At 42.0% G+C, this 14,449-nt stretch overlaps 1 pseudogene across 1 annotated transcript; it reads left to right on the forward strand.

Annotated features, from left to right (window-relative positions):
• Positions 1-2,592: 2,592 nt before the first annotated feature.
• On the forward strand, positions 2,593-14,397 carry LOC311125824 (cytochrome P450 3A27-like; annotated as a pseudogene). The gene is made up of 5 exons: positions 2,593-2,704; positions 3,297-3,457; positions 5,651-5,877; positions 6,651-6,813; positions 14,090-14,397. The product of its transcript is annotated as a cytochrome P450 3A27-like (transcript).
• Positions 14,398-14,449: the final 52 nt, after the last annotated feature.

The following is a 14,449-nucleotide window of genomic DNA, read 5'->3' on the forward strand; positions in this document are numbered from 1 at the left end:
TCAACCCAATTGTAAAGCAGTCTCTTAAAATTTGGAATCAGTTCCGCTCAGCCTTTGGCCTCCGAGGCTTTTCTCTATCAGGCCCAATCAATCAGAACATTTTATTTCCTCCATCTTTGAATGATGGGGCTTTTGACATCTGGCACTCACTAGGCCTCTCCTCACTAGCCCAATTATTCTTTGATGATACATTTGCCTCTTTTGCTCAGCTACAGGAAAGGTTCAACCTCCCCCAATCCCACTTTTTCCGCTATCTCCAGACTAGGAACTTTGTCAGAGCTAACACACCTGAATTTCCCCATAGGCCTGTGAATACAGCTATAGAGAGCATCCTGGAGCTGAACAAGCTTCCTAGGGGCGCAATTTCAGATGTATATGCAATCATTCATGACTTACAGAACCCTTCTTTGGTGCCTTTAAAGACTCGATGGGAAAAGGATTTGGGGGAGGAACTTGGGGAAGACACCTGGGAATCTGTGCTGCGCAGGGTGCATTCGTCCTCTTTTAGCACTAGACACAGCCTCATTCAATTCAAGGTGGTTCACCGTATCCACTGGTCTGGGGCCAGACTTGGAAGAATATTCTCTGATTTTGATCCTACCTGTGTCAGATGTAAAATTGAACCGGCCACACTGTTGCATATGTTCTGGGGCTGTCATAAACTGTCAGGTTTCTGGGAATTAATATTTAAATGTTTCTCTGATATATATAACACTGTTATAGATCCCTCTCCCCTTACAGCCCTTTTTGGGGTACTGCCCATAAGCACCCCCCTGTCAAGAATCCAGTCGGACACTGTTGCTTATACAACTCTTTTAGCTAGACGGCTAATACTACAGAACTGGAAGATGGCAGCTCCCCCATCTTATAAATATTGGGTGAGAGATGTGTTGTGCTCTCTGAAACTAGAAAAAATTAAATTCAATTCACGTGGGAACCCCAAACTGTTTAATGAGGCTTGGGCTCCATTCCGGTCTTACTTTAAACAGTCCATCCTCTGATAGCATTCCTATTAAAACCAAAATAAGTCTGTATTTGACCCCCCTGTGACTTAGGGGTTGGATGAGCATTTCTCTGTGTTTTTTTTCTGGGGTGGGGGTGGGGGGCATTAAGGCTGATGTGCTTATTGATTGTGACCTGCGGATGCCCTGTTCATCTCGCCCGGGCAGAGACTAAGGTGTGAGCTTGTTTTTCCCAGATATTTTTATTTTTTTAATTCTGTTCACACCTACATAAAATTATCAATATTCATTTTTTATTTTAAAGCATTGTAACTTTTTATTTTTGGTCCAGTGGATCATTGGTCTGTGGCCTTGACTGTCTGTGAGTGGTTGCATTTCTCCACCCCATCCCTTAACTGTTTACAGGAACAATGGTGAGGTATTTGCTCTGTCCCTATACTATAGATTGCCCTTTAACCTTTTGTAGCCTTCTGCCTGGTGTGTTTAACTTGTCCAAAGTATGGTATCTTTAAAGTAATTTTTTTTATTTTTTATTCTTTTTTTTATTTTTTATATGTATTATTTGTATTTTTGTCTAGTTGAGTATATTATTTATATTGCTTTGTCTTGTCTGTGTGTGTGTAAAACTTAATAAACAGAGTTCTCAAAAAAAAAAAAAAAAAAAAAAAAAAAAAGAAAGTTAAAGCTTGGTTGCAAATGGTCTTCCAAATGGACAATGTCCCCAAGCATACTTCCAAAGTTGTAGCAAAATGGCTTTAGGACAACAAAGTCAAGGTATTGGAGTGGCCATCACAAAGTCCTGACCTCAATCCTATAGAAAATGTGTGGGCAGAACTGAAAAAGCGTGTGCGAGCAAGGAGGCCTACAAACCTGACTCCGTTACACCAGCTCTGTCAGGAGGAATGGGCCAAAATTTACCCAACTTATTGTGGGAAGCTTGTGGAAGGCTACCCGAAACGTTTGACCCAAGTTAAACAATTTAAAGGCAATGCTACCAAATACTTATTGAGTGTATGTCAACTTCTGACTCACTGGGAATGTGATGAAAGAAATAAAAGCTTAAATAAATAATTCTCTCTACTATTATTCTGACATTTCACATTCTTAAAATAAAGTGGTGATCCTAACTGACCCAAGACAGGGAATTTTTACTAGGATTAAATGTCAGGAATTGTGAAAAACTGAGTTTAAATGTATTTGGCTAAGGTGTATGTAAACTTCCAACTTCAACTGTATATCTTTATTCAGTATATATTATGTTTAGGAAACCTATGTTACTATTAGTTATGGGCACCAATATCGATTTCAGTTGCATTTTTCTTTTTATATCGCAATGTAAAAACACTATTATTGGGACCCAAATATCTACATTGATATTTATTTTAATATTTTGATTCCACATTATGGCAACATTTACATATTTACATACAGAAGAGATCCAGTAGAATCTGTTTGTGTTGGTTGTGATTAGGCCAGATCCAGTGGAATATTTTTGTGTTCGTTGTGAATGGACCAGATCCAGTAGAATCTGTTTGTGTTGGTTGTGATCAGACCAGATCCAGTAGAATCTGTTTGTGTTGGTTGTGATTGGGCCAGATCCAGTAGAATATGTTTGTGTTGTTTGTGATAGGATGGATTTTACATCATTTCTTTCTGCTTCCAGAGTCGGGTGGATTTCTTACAGCTGATGATCGACTCTCAGAAAGGCAGCGACACAAAGACAGGAGAGGAACAGACTAAAGGTACCTGCCGAACACACACCTGGTAACTACTGTTACAAACACACACCTGGTAACTACTGTTACAAACATACACCTGGTAACTACTGTTACAAACACAAATCTGTAAACTACTGTTACAAACACAAATCTGTAAACTACTGTTACAAACACACACCTGGTAACTACCCTTTACAAACATACACCTGTAAACTACTGTTACAAACACAAATCTGTAAACTACTGTTACAAACACACACATGTAAACTACTGTTACAAACACAAATCTGTAAACTACTCTCTCTCTCTCTCCATCTCTCTCTCTCTCCCCTTCTTTCTCTCTCCCCTTCTCTCTCTCTCTCTCTCTCTCTCACTCCCCCCCTCTCTCTATCCCCCCCTTCTCTCTCTCTCTCTCTCTCTCTCTCTCTCTCTCTCTTCCCCCCTCTCTCTCTCTTCCCCCCTCTCTCTCTCTCCCCTTCTCTCTCTCTCTCCCCTCTCTCTTCCCCCTCTCTCTCTTCATTTCTCTCTCCCCCCTCTCTCTCTCTCTCCCTCTCTCCCCCCCCTCTCTCTCTCCCTCTCCCCCCCCCCCCCTCTCTCTCTCTCTCTCTCTCCACAGGACTGACTGATCATGAGATCTTGTCTCAGGCCATGATCTTTATTTTTGCCGGCTACGAGACCAGCAGCAGTACTCTGAGTTTCCTGGCCTATAACCTGGCTACCAACCCACATGTCATGACCAAACTGCAGGAGGAGATAGATACTGTGTTCCCCAACAAGGTAACCCCCACACCATGACCAAACTGCAGGAGGAGATAGATACTGTGTTCCCCAAAAAGGTAACCCCCACACCATGACCAAACTGCAGGAGGAGATAGATACTGTGTTCCCCATCAAGGTAACCCCCACACCATAACCAAACTGCAGGAGGAGATAGATACTGTGTTCCCCATCAAAGTAACCCCGGTGTCAGATGTGGTGAGGTACTGATGTAAACTACCGGTCCAAAGTTTTAGAACACCTACTCATTCAAGGGTTTTTCTTTATTTTTACTATTTTCTACATTGTAGAATAATAGTGAAGACATCAAAACTATGAAATAACACATATGGAATCTTGTAGTAACCAATAAAATGTTAAACAAATCTAAATATATTTTATATTTGAGATTCTTCAAATAGCCACCCTTTGCCTTGATGACAGCATTGCACACTCTTGGCATTCTCTCAACCAGCTTCATGAGGTAGTAACCTGGAATGCATTTCAATTAACAGGTGTGCCTTCTTTAAAAGTTAATTTGTGGAATCTCTTTCCTTCTTAAGCCAATCAGTTATGTTGTGACAAGATAGGGGGGTATACAGAAGATAGCCCTATTTGGTAAAAGACCAAGTCCCTATTATGGCAAGAACAGCTCAAATAAGCAAAAAGAAACTACAGTCCATCATTACTTAAGACATGAAGGTCAGTCAATACGGAACATTTCAAGAACTTTGAAAAGTTTCTTCAAGTGCAGTCGCAAAAACCATCAAGCGCTATTTGAAATTCTTCAAATAGCCACCCTTTGCCTTTATGGCAGCTTTGCACACTCTTGGCATTCTCTCATCCAGCGTCACCTGGAATGCTTTTCCAACAGTCTTGAAGGAGTTCCCACATGCTGAGCACTTGTTGGCTGCTTTTCCTTCACTCTGCGGTATGACTCATCCCAAACCATCTCAATTTGGTTGAGGTCCGGGGATTGTGGAGGCCAGGTCATCTGATGCAGCACTCCATCACTCTCCTTCTTGGTCAAATAGCCCTTACACAGCCTGGAGGTGTGTTGGGTCATTGTCCTGTTGAAAAACAAATGATAGTCCCACTAAGCCCAAAACAGATGGGATGGCGTATCGCTGCAGAATGCTGCGGTAGCCATGCTGGTTAAGTGTTCCTTGAATTCTAAATAAATCACAGACAGTGTCACCAGCAAAGCACCATCACACCTCCTCCTCCATGCTTTATGGTGGGAAATACACATTGCGTCTCACAAAGAGACGCCGTTTGGATCCAAAAATCTCAAATTTGGACCTGAGACCAAAGGACAAATTTACACCGGTCTAATGTCCATTGCTCGTGTTTCTTGGCCCAAGTAAGTCTCTTCTTCTTATTGGTGTCCTTTAGTAGTGGTTTCTTTGCAGCAATTCGACCATGAAGGCCTGATTCACACAGTCTCCTCTGAACAGTTGATGTTGAGATGTGTCTGTTACTTGAAATCTGTGAAGCATTTATTTAGGTTGCAATTTCTGAGGCTAGTAACTCTAATGAACTTATCCTCTGCAGCAGAGGTAACTCTGGGTCTTCCATTCCTGTGGCGGTCCTCATGAGAGCCAGTTTCATCATAGCGCTTGATGGGTTTCTGCAACTGCACTTGAAGAAACTTTCAAAGTTCTTGAAATGTTCCGTATTCACTGACCTTCATGTCTTAAAGTAATGATGGACTGTAGTTTCTTTTTGCTTATTTGAGCTGTTCTTGCCATAATAGGGACTTGGTCTTTTACCAAATAGGGCTATCTTCTGTATACCCCCCTATCTTGTCACAACACAACTGATTGGCTTAAGAAGGAAAGAAGTTCCACAAATTAACTTTTAAATAGGCACACCTGTTAATTGAAATGCATTCCAGGTGACTACCACATGAAGATGGTTGAGAGAATGCCAAGAGTGTGCAGTGCTGTCCTCAAGACAAAGGGTGGCTATTTGAAGAATCTCAAATATAAAATATATTTGGATTTGTTTAACACTTTTTTGGTTACTACATGATTCCATATGTGTTATTTCATAGTTTTGATGTCTTCACTATTATTCTACAATGTAGAAAATAGTAAAAATAAAGAAACACCCTTGAATGAGTGGATGTTCTAAAACTTTTGACCGGTACTGTATGTGTAACCCAGGTGCCAGATGTGGTGAGGTACTGACGTGTGTGTAACCCCGGTTCAGGCTCCTATCCAGTACGAAGCTCTGATGCAGATGGACTATCTGGACAGTGTGTTGAACGAGTCTCTGAGACTGTATCCCATCGCCGCCCGACTGGAGAGGGTCGCCAAGAAGACGGTGGAGATCAACGGCATCATCATCCCCAAAGACTGCGTTATCCTGGTTCCCACATGGACACTCCATCGTGACCCAGAGATCTGGTCCGACCCTGAGGAGTTCAAACCAGAGAGGTACTGGACCACACTGTAACCACAGCACAACCACAATACAACCACAGCACTACCACAATTCAACAATAACACAACCACAGCACAACCACAATTCAACCATATCACAACCACAGCACAACCACAACACAAGCACTACTTTACCACAACACAAGGATAAACACACTGCTGCAATGTAACCACAACTACAGTGCATCATTATACTGCAGTGCAATGTGTTGTGTCTGAACCATAACCACAAATCAACTACAATACAATGTGTAATGTGACTGAACCACAACCACAAATCAACTACAATACAATGTGACTGAACCACAACCACAAATCAACTACAATACAATGTGTAATGTGACTGAACCACAACCACAAATCAACTACAATACAATGTGTAATGTGACTGAACCACAACCACAAATCAACTACAATCCAATGTGTAATGTGTCTGAACCACAACCACAAATCAACTACAATACAATGTGTAATGTGACTGAACCACAACCACAAATCAACTACAATCCAATGTGTAATGTGTCTGAACCACAACCACAAATCAACTACAATCCAATGTGTAATGTGTCTGAACCACAACCACAAATCAACTACAATCCAATGTGTAATGTGACTGAACCACAACCACAAATCAACTACAATACAATGTGTAATGTGACAGAAATACAACCACAAATCAACTACAATACAATGTGTAATGTGACTGAACCACAACCCCAAATCAACTACAATCCAATGTGTAATGTGTCTGCCCTCTCCCTGTCCAGGTTCAGTAAGGAGAACAAGGAGTCTATTGACCCGTACACGTACATGCCGTTCGGGGCGGGGCCCAGGAACTGTATCTGAATGCGTTTCGCCCTGATCATGATCAAACTGGCCATGGTCGAGATCCTCCAGAGTTTCACATTCTCCGTCTGCGACGAGACCGAGGTGAGACGCTCACCTGAGCAGACGGAATATGACATCATCAAATATCAGTATCATTCATAGAGTTGGATAGAGGCTGCACTTACCGCAGCACTTGTTTTAACATGGTCAGCACCTGTTTTAACATGGACCTGTTTTAACATGGACCTGTTTTAGCATGGTCACCACCTGTTTTAACATGGTCACCACCTGTTTTAACATGGTCAACACCTGTTTTAACATGGTCACTACCTGTTTTAACATGGTCACCACCTGTTTTAACATGGTCACCACCTGTTTTAACATGGTCACCATCTGTTTTAACATGGACCTGTTTTAACATGGACCTGTTTTAACATGATCACCACCTGTTTTATCATGTTCACCACCTGTTTTAACATGGTCACCACCTGTTTTAACATGGTCACCAATTGTTTTAATATGGTCAGCACCTGTTTTAACATGGACCTGTTTTAGCATGGTAACCACCTGTTTTAACATGGACCTGTTTTAGCATGGTCACCACCTGTTTTAACATGGTCACTACCTGTTTTAACATGGTCACTACCTGTTTTAACATGGTCACCACCTGTTTTGACATGGTCACCACTTGTTTTACCATGGTCACCACCTGTTTTAACATGGTCAGCACCTGTTTTAGCATGGTCACCACCTGTTTTAACATGGTCACCACCTGTTTTAACATGGTCAGCGCCTGTTTTAGCATGGTCACCACTTGTTTTAACATGACCACCACCTGTTTTATCATGTTCACCACCTGTTTTAACATGGTCACCACCTGTTTTAACATGGTCACCAATTGTTTTAATATGGTCAGCACCTGTTTTAACATGGACCTGTTTTAGCATGGTAACCACCTGTTTTAACATGGACCTGTTTTAGCATGGTCACCACCTGTTTTAACATGGTCACTACCTTTTTTAACATGGTCACTACCTGTTTTAACATGGTCACCACCTGTTTTGACATTGTCACCACTTGTTTTACCATGGTCACCACCTGTTTTAACATGGTCAGCGCCTGTTTTAGCATGGTCACCACTTGTTTTAACATGGTCACCACCTGTTTTAACATGGTTTTAACATGGTCACCACCTGTTTTAACATGGTCAACACCTGTTTTAACATGGTCACCCCCTTTTTTTTAACATGGACCTGTTTTAACATGGACCTGTTTTAACATGATCACCACCTGTTTTATCATGTACACCACCTGTTTTAACATGGTCATCTTCTGTTTTAACATGGTCACCACTTGTTTTAACATGGTGAGCACCTGTTTTAACATGGACCTGTTTTAGCATGGTAACCACCTGTTTTAACATGGACCTTTTTTAGCATGGTCACCACCTGTTTTAACATGGTCACCACCTGTTTTAACATGGTCAACACCTGTTTTAACACTACCTGTTTTAACATGGTCACCACCTGTTTTAACATGGTCACCACCTGTTTTAACATGGTCACCACCTGTTTTAACATGGTCACCACTTTTTTTTAACATGGTCACCACCTGTTTTAACATGGTCACCACCTGTTTTACCATGGTCACCACCTGTTTTAACATGGTCACCACCTGTTTTAACATGGTCAGCGCCTGTTTTAGCATGGTCAGCGCCATCGTTGCAAATAAGGAAGAATCTCAATTGTCTTTCCTTGATACCTCGCATTCTCTATCCCCGCCTCCAACTCAAAACCCATTGGATGAGAAAGAATGCGAGGAATCAAGGAAATGCAATTGAGATTCTCCCTAGTCCTCTATTCAACTCTATGTTGACACTTCACACATAAAGACACTGGGGGGCGCTCTAGATCTGTGGTTAGGTTACTGTCTAATGGTTCAGGTCAGGACTATTCTTAGATCAGTGGTTATGTTAGTGTGTAATGGTTCAGGTTAGTACTGGATCAGGGGAATCTGGTCCTAGATCAGTGGTTATGTTAGTATCTAATGGTTCAGGTTAGTACTGGGGGCTCTGGGATCTAATCCTAGATCTGTGGTTAAGGCTGGGGAGGGTTATGTAACAGGAGTTATCAGATGAGATTCTACCTGACCTGACAGGACGTCCAAAGATCAACACAACACACACAGCGCACACGCCCACACACACGCCCACAGACACTCCCACAGCAGTGTCCAACCAGCGAGTTGGAGATCATTTTACTTATAGGTGGTCCCCGTTAACCTGGCGTTACAAGGCCCATGCTCTACCAACTCAGCTACAAAGGACCACAGTATTAAACCTTGTCCTGGACTAAAACACACTTTCAATGGACATTATCCCATAATGCAAGTTGTTGAATCCAAGGGCTCGTATTCACAAAGCGTCTCATAGTTGGAGATTGGCATCCAGGGTTAAATAATTTATTACGTTTCTTTGGACAGGGACAAGGTGAAACAAAAGTCTCAGAAGTGATGCGTTGCACCAGATTTAGCTAACAGCTCATTTACATCTGCAGTCCCTGAAATAAATAGTTATATGCTATGTTCTGTCATGTCATATCATGTTTTGTCATGTTCTGTTATTCTCTATAGATCCTGTTGGAGATGGACAACCAGGGTTATGTTCTGTTCTGTTATTCTCTATAGATCCCGTTGGAGATGGACAACCAAGGTTATGTTCTGTTTTGTTATTCTCTATAGATCCTGTTGGAGATGGACAGCCAGGGTTATGTTCTGTCATGTAATTCTCTATAGATCCTGTTGGAGATGGACAACCAGGGTTATGTTCTGTTCTGTTATTCTCTATAGATCCTGTTGGATATGGACAACCAGGGTTATGTTATGTTCTGTTATTCTCTATAGATCCTGTTGGAGATGGACAACCAGAGATCTGTTCTGTTCTGTTATTCTCTATAGATCCTGTTGGAGATGGACAACTAGGGTTAGGTTCTGTTCTGTCATGTTATTCTCTATAGATCCTGTTGGAGATGGATAAATCAAATCAAATTTTATTGGTCACATGCGCCGAATACAACAGGTGCAGACATTACAGTGAAATGCTTACTTACAGCCCTTAACCAACAGTGCATTTATAAAAAAAATAAATAAAAAATAAAAATAAAAAAGTGTTGAGAAAAAAAGAGCAGAAGTAAAATAAAATAACAGTAGGGAGGCTATATATACAGGGGGGTACCGGTGCAGAGTCAATGTGCGGGGGCACCGGCTATTTGAGGTAGTTGAAGTAATATGTACATGTGGGTAGAGTTAAAGTGACTATGCATAAATAATTAACAGAGTAGCAGCAGCGTAAAAAGGATGGGGTGGGGGGGCAGTGCAAATAGTCCGGGTAGCCATGATTAGCTGTTCAGGAGTCTTATGGCTTGGGGGTAGAAGCTGTTGAGAAGTCTTTTGGACCTAGACTTGGCACTCCGGTACCGCTTGCCGTGCGGTAGCAGAGAGAACAGTCTATGACTAGGGTGGCTGGAGTCTTTGACAATTTTGAGGGCCTTCCTCTGACACCGCCTGGTATAGAGGTCCTGGATGGCAGGAAGCTTGGCCCCAGTGATGTACTGGGCCGTACGCACTACCCTCTGTAGTGCCTTGCGGTCGGAGGCCAAGCAGTTGCCATACCAGGCGGTGATGCAACCAGTCAGTATGCTCTCGATGGTGCAGCTGTAGAATTTTTTGAGGATCTGAGGACCCATGCCAAATCTTTTCAGTCTCCTTAGGGGGAATAGGCTTTGTCGTGCCCTCTTCACGACTGTCTTGGTGTGTTTGGACCATGATAGTTCGTTGGTGATGTGGACACCAAGGAACTTGAAGCTCTCAACCTGTTCCACTACAGCCCCGTCGATGAGAATGGGGGCGTGCTCAGTCCTCTTTTTTTTCCTGTAGTCCACAATCATCTCCTTTGTCTTGGTCACGTTGAGGGAGAGGTTGTTGTCCTGGCACCACACGGCCAGGTCTCTGACCTCCTCCCTATAGGCTGTCTCATCGTTGTCGGTGATCAGGCCTACCACTGTTGTGTCGTCGGCAAACTTAATGATGGTGTTGGAGTCGTGCCTGGCCATGCAGTCATGGGTGAACAGAGAGTACAGGAGGGGACTGAGCACGCACCCCTGAGGGGCCCCCGTGTTGAGGATCAGTGTGGCAGATGTGTTGTTACCTACCCTTACCACCTGGGGGCGGCCCGTCAGGAAGTCCAGGATCCAGTTGCAGAGGGAGGTGTTTAGTCCCAGGATCCTTAGCTTAGTGATGAGCTTAGAGGGCACAATGGTGTTGATAACCAGGGTTTGTTCTGTTCTGTTATTCTCTATAGATCCTGTTGGAGATGGACAACCAGGGTTATGTTCTATTCTGTTATTCTCTATAGATCCTGTTGGAGATGGACAACCAGGGTTATGTTCTGTTCTGTTATTCTCTATAGATCCTGTTGGAGATGGACAACCAGGGTTATGTTCTGTTCTGTTCTGTTATTCTCTATAGATCCTGTTGGAGATGGACAACCAGAGATCTGTTCTGTTCTGTTATTCTCTATTGATCCTGTTGGAGATGGACAACTAGGGTTAGGTTCTGTTCTGTCATGTTATTCTCTATAGATCCTGTTGGATATGGACAACCAGGGTTATGTTCTGTTCTGTTCTGTTATTCTCTATAGATCCTGTTGGAGATGGAAAACCAGGATTATGTTCTGCTCTGTTATTCTCTATAGATCCCGTTGGAGATGGACAACCAGGGTTCTGTTCTGTTCTGTTCTGTTATTCTCTATAGATCCTGTTGGAGATGGACAACCAGGGTTATGTTCTGTTCTGTTATTCTCTATAGATCCCGTTGGAGATGGACAACCAAGGTTATGTTCTGTTTTGTTATTCTCTATAGATCCTGTTGGAGATGGACAGCCAGGGTTATGTTCTGTCATGTAATTCTCTATAGATCCTGTTGGAGATGGACAACCAGGGTTATGTTCTGTTCTGTTATTCTCTATAGATCCTGTTGGATATGGACAACCAGGGTTATGTTATGTTCTGTTATTCTCTATAGATCCTGTTGGAGATGGACAACCAGAGATCTGTTCTGTTCTGTTATTCTCTATAGATCCTGTTGGAGATGGACAACTAGGGTTAGGTTCTGTTCTGTCATGTTATTCTCTATAGATCCTGTTGGAGATGGACAACCAGGGTTATGTTCTGTTCTGTTCTGTTATTCTCTATGGATCCTGTTGGAGATGGACAACCAGGGTTATATTCTGTTCTGTTCTGTTATTCTCTATAGATCCTGTTGGAGATGGACAACCAAGGTTATGTTCTGTTTTGTTATTCTCTATAGATCCTGTTGGAGATGGACAACCAGGGTTATATTCTGTTCTGTTCTGTTATTCTCTATAGATCCTGTTGGAGATGGACAACCAAGGTTATGTTCTGTTTTGTTATTCTCTATAGATCCTGTTGGAGATGGACAACCAGGGTTATGTTATGTTCTGTTCTGTTATTCTCTATAGATCCTGTTGGAGATGGACAACCAAGGTTATGTTCTGTTCTGTTTTTCTCTATATATCCTGTTGGAGATGGACAACCAGGGTTCTGTTCTGTTCTGTTATTCTCTATAGATCCTGATGGAGATGGACAACCAGGGTTATGTTCTGTTCTGTTCTGTTATTCTCTATAGATCCTGTTGGAGATGGACAACCAAGGTTATGTTCTGTTTTGTTCTGTTATTCTCTATAGATCCTGTTGGAGATGGACAGCCAGGGTTATGTTCTGTCATGTTATTCTCTATAGATCGTGTTGGAGATGGACAACCAGGGTTATGTTCTGTTCTGTTATTCTCTATAGATCCTGTTGGAGATGGACAACCAGGGTTATGTTATGTTCTGTTCTGTTATTCTCTATAGATCCTGTTGGAGATGGACAACCAGGGTTATGTTCTGTCATGTTATTCTCTATAGATCCTGTTGGAGATGGACAACCAGGGTTATGTTCTGTTCTGTTATTCTCTATAGATCCTGTTGGAGATGGACAACCAGGGTTATGTTATGTTCTGTTCTGTTATTCTCTATAGATCCTGTTGGAGATGGACAACCAGGGTTATGTTCTGTTCTGTTATTCTCTATAGATCCTGTTGGAGATGGACAACCAGGGTTATGTTCTGTTATGTTATTCTCTATAGATCCTGTTGGAGATGGACAACCAGGGTTATGTTCTGTTCTGTTATTCTCTATAGATCCTGTTGGAGATGGACAACCAGGGTTATGTTCTGTTCTGTTATTCTCTATAGATCCTGTTGGAGATGGACAACCAGGGTTATGTTCTGTTCTGTTCTGTTATTCTCTATAGATCCTGTTGGAGATGGGCAACCAGAGATCTGTTCTGTTCTGTTATTCTCTATAGATCCTGTTGGAGATGGACAAATAGGGTTAGGTTCTGTTCTGTCATGTTATTCTCTATAGATCCTGTTGGATATAGACAACCAGGGTTATGTTCTGTTCTGTTATTCTCTATAGATCCTGTTGGAGATGGACAACCAGGGTTATGTTCTGTTCTGTTCTGTTATTCTCTATAGATCCTGTTGGATATGGACAACCAGGGTTATATTCTGTTCTGTTATTCTCTATGTATCCTGTTGGAGATGGACAACCAGGGTTATGTTCTGTTCTGTTATTCTCTATAGATCCTGTTGGAGATGGACAACCAGGGTTATGTTCTGTTCTGTTATTCTCTATAGATCCCATTGGAGATAGACAACCAGGGTTATGTTCTGTCATGTTATTCTCTATAGATCCTGTTGGAGATGGACAACCAGGGTTATGTTCTGTTCTGTTATTCTCTATAGATCCTGTTGGAGATGGACAACCAGGGTTATGTTCTGTTCTGTTATTCTCTATAGATCCTGTTGGAGATGGACAACCAGGGTTATGTTCTGTTCTGTTCTGTTATTCTCTATAGATCCTGTTGGAGATGGACAACCAGGGTTATGTTCTGTTCTGTTCTGTTATTCTATATAGATCCTGTTGGAGATGGACAACCAGGGTTATGTTCTGTCATGTTATTCTCTATAGATCCTGTTGGAGATGGACAACCAGGGTTATATTCTGTTCTGTTATTCTCTATGGATCCTGTTGGAGATGGACAACCAGGGTTATGTTCTGTTCTGTCATGTTATTCTCTATAGATCCTGTTGGAGATGGACAACCAGGGTTATGTTCTGTTCTGTTTTGTTATTCTCTATAGATCCTGTTGGAGATGGACAACCAGGGTTACGTTCTGTTCTGTTCTGTTACTCTCTATAGATCCTGTTGGATATAGACAACCAGGGTTAAGTTCTGTTTTGTTATTCTCCATAGATCCCGTTGGAGATGGATATCCAGGGTCTGCTGATGCCCAAACGACCAATCAAACTGAGGCTGGAGCCCCGTAGCAACACCCCTAGCAACACCACCTCCACCTCTCTCAAGAGTCCAAAAACATGACCAAATGCAGGAGTACCCTACCAAACCCTACCCTACCCTGGATTACCCTACCATCTGTCTATCTATCGATCTATCTGTCTAACATAGGAGTCTATCTATCTATCTATCTATCTATCTATCTATCTATCTATCTATCTATCTATCTATCTATCTATCTATCTATCTATCTATCTATCTATCTATCTATCTATCTATCTATCTATCTATCTATCTATCTATCTATCTATCTATCTA

Source organism: Coregonus lavaretus (genome assembly GCF_964263955.1).
Source record: "Coregonus lavaretus genome assembly, contig: HAP1_SCAFFOLD_7467, whole genome shotgun sequence".
Lineage (NCBI taxonomy): Eukaryota > Metazoa > Chordata > Actinopteri > Salmoniformes > Salmonidae > Coregonus > Coregonus lavaretus.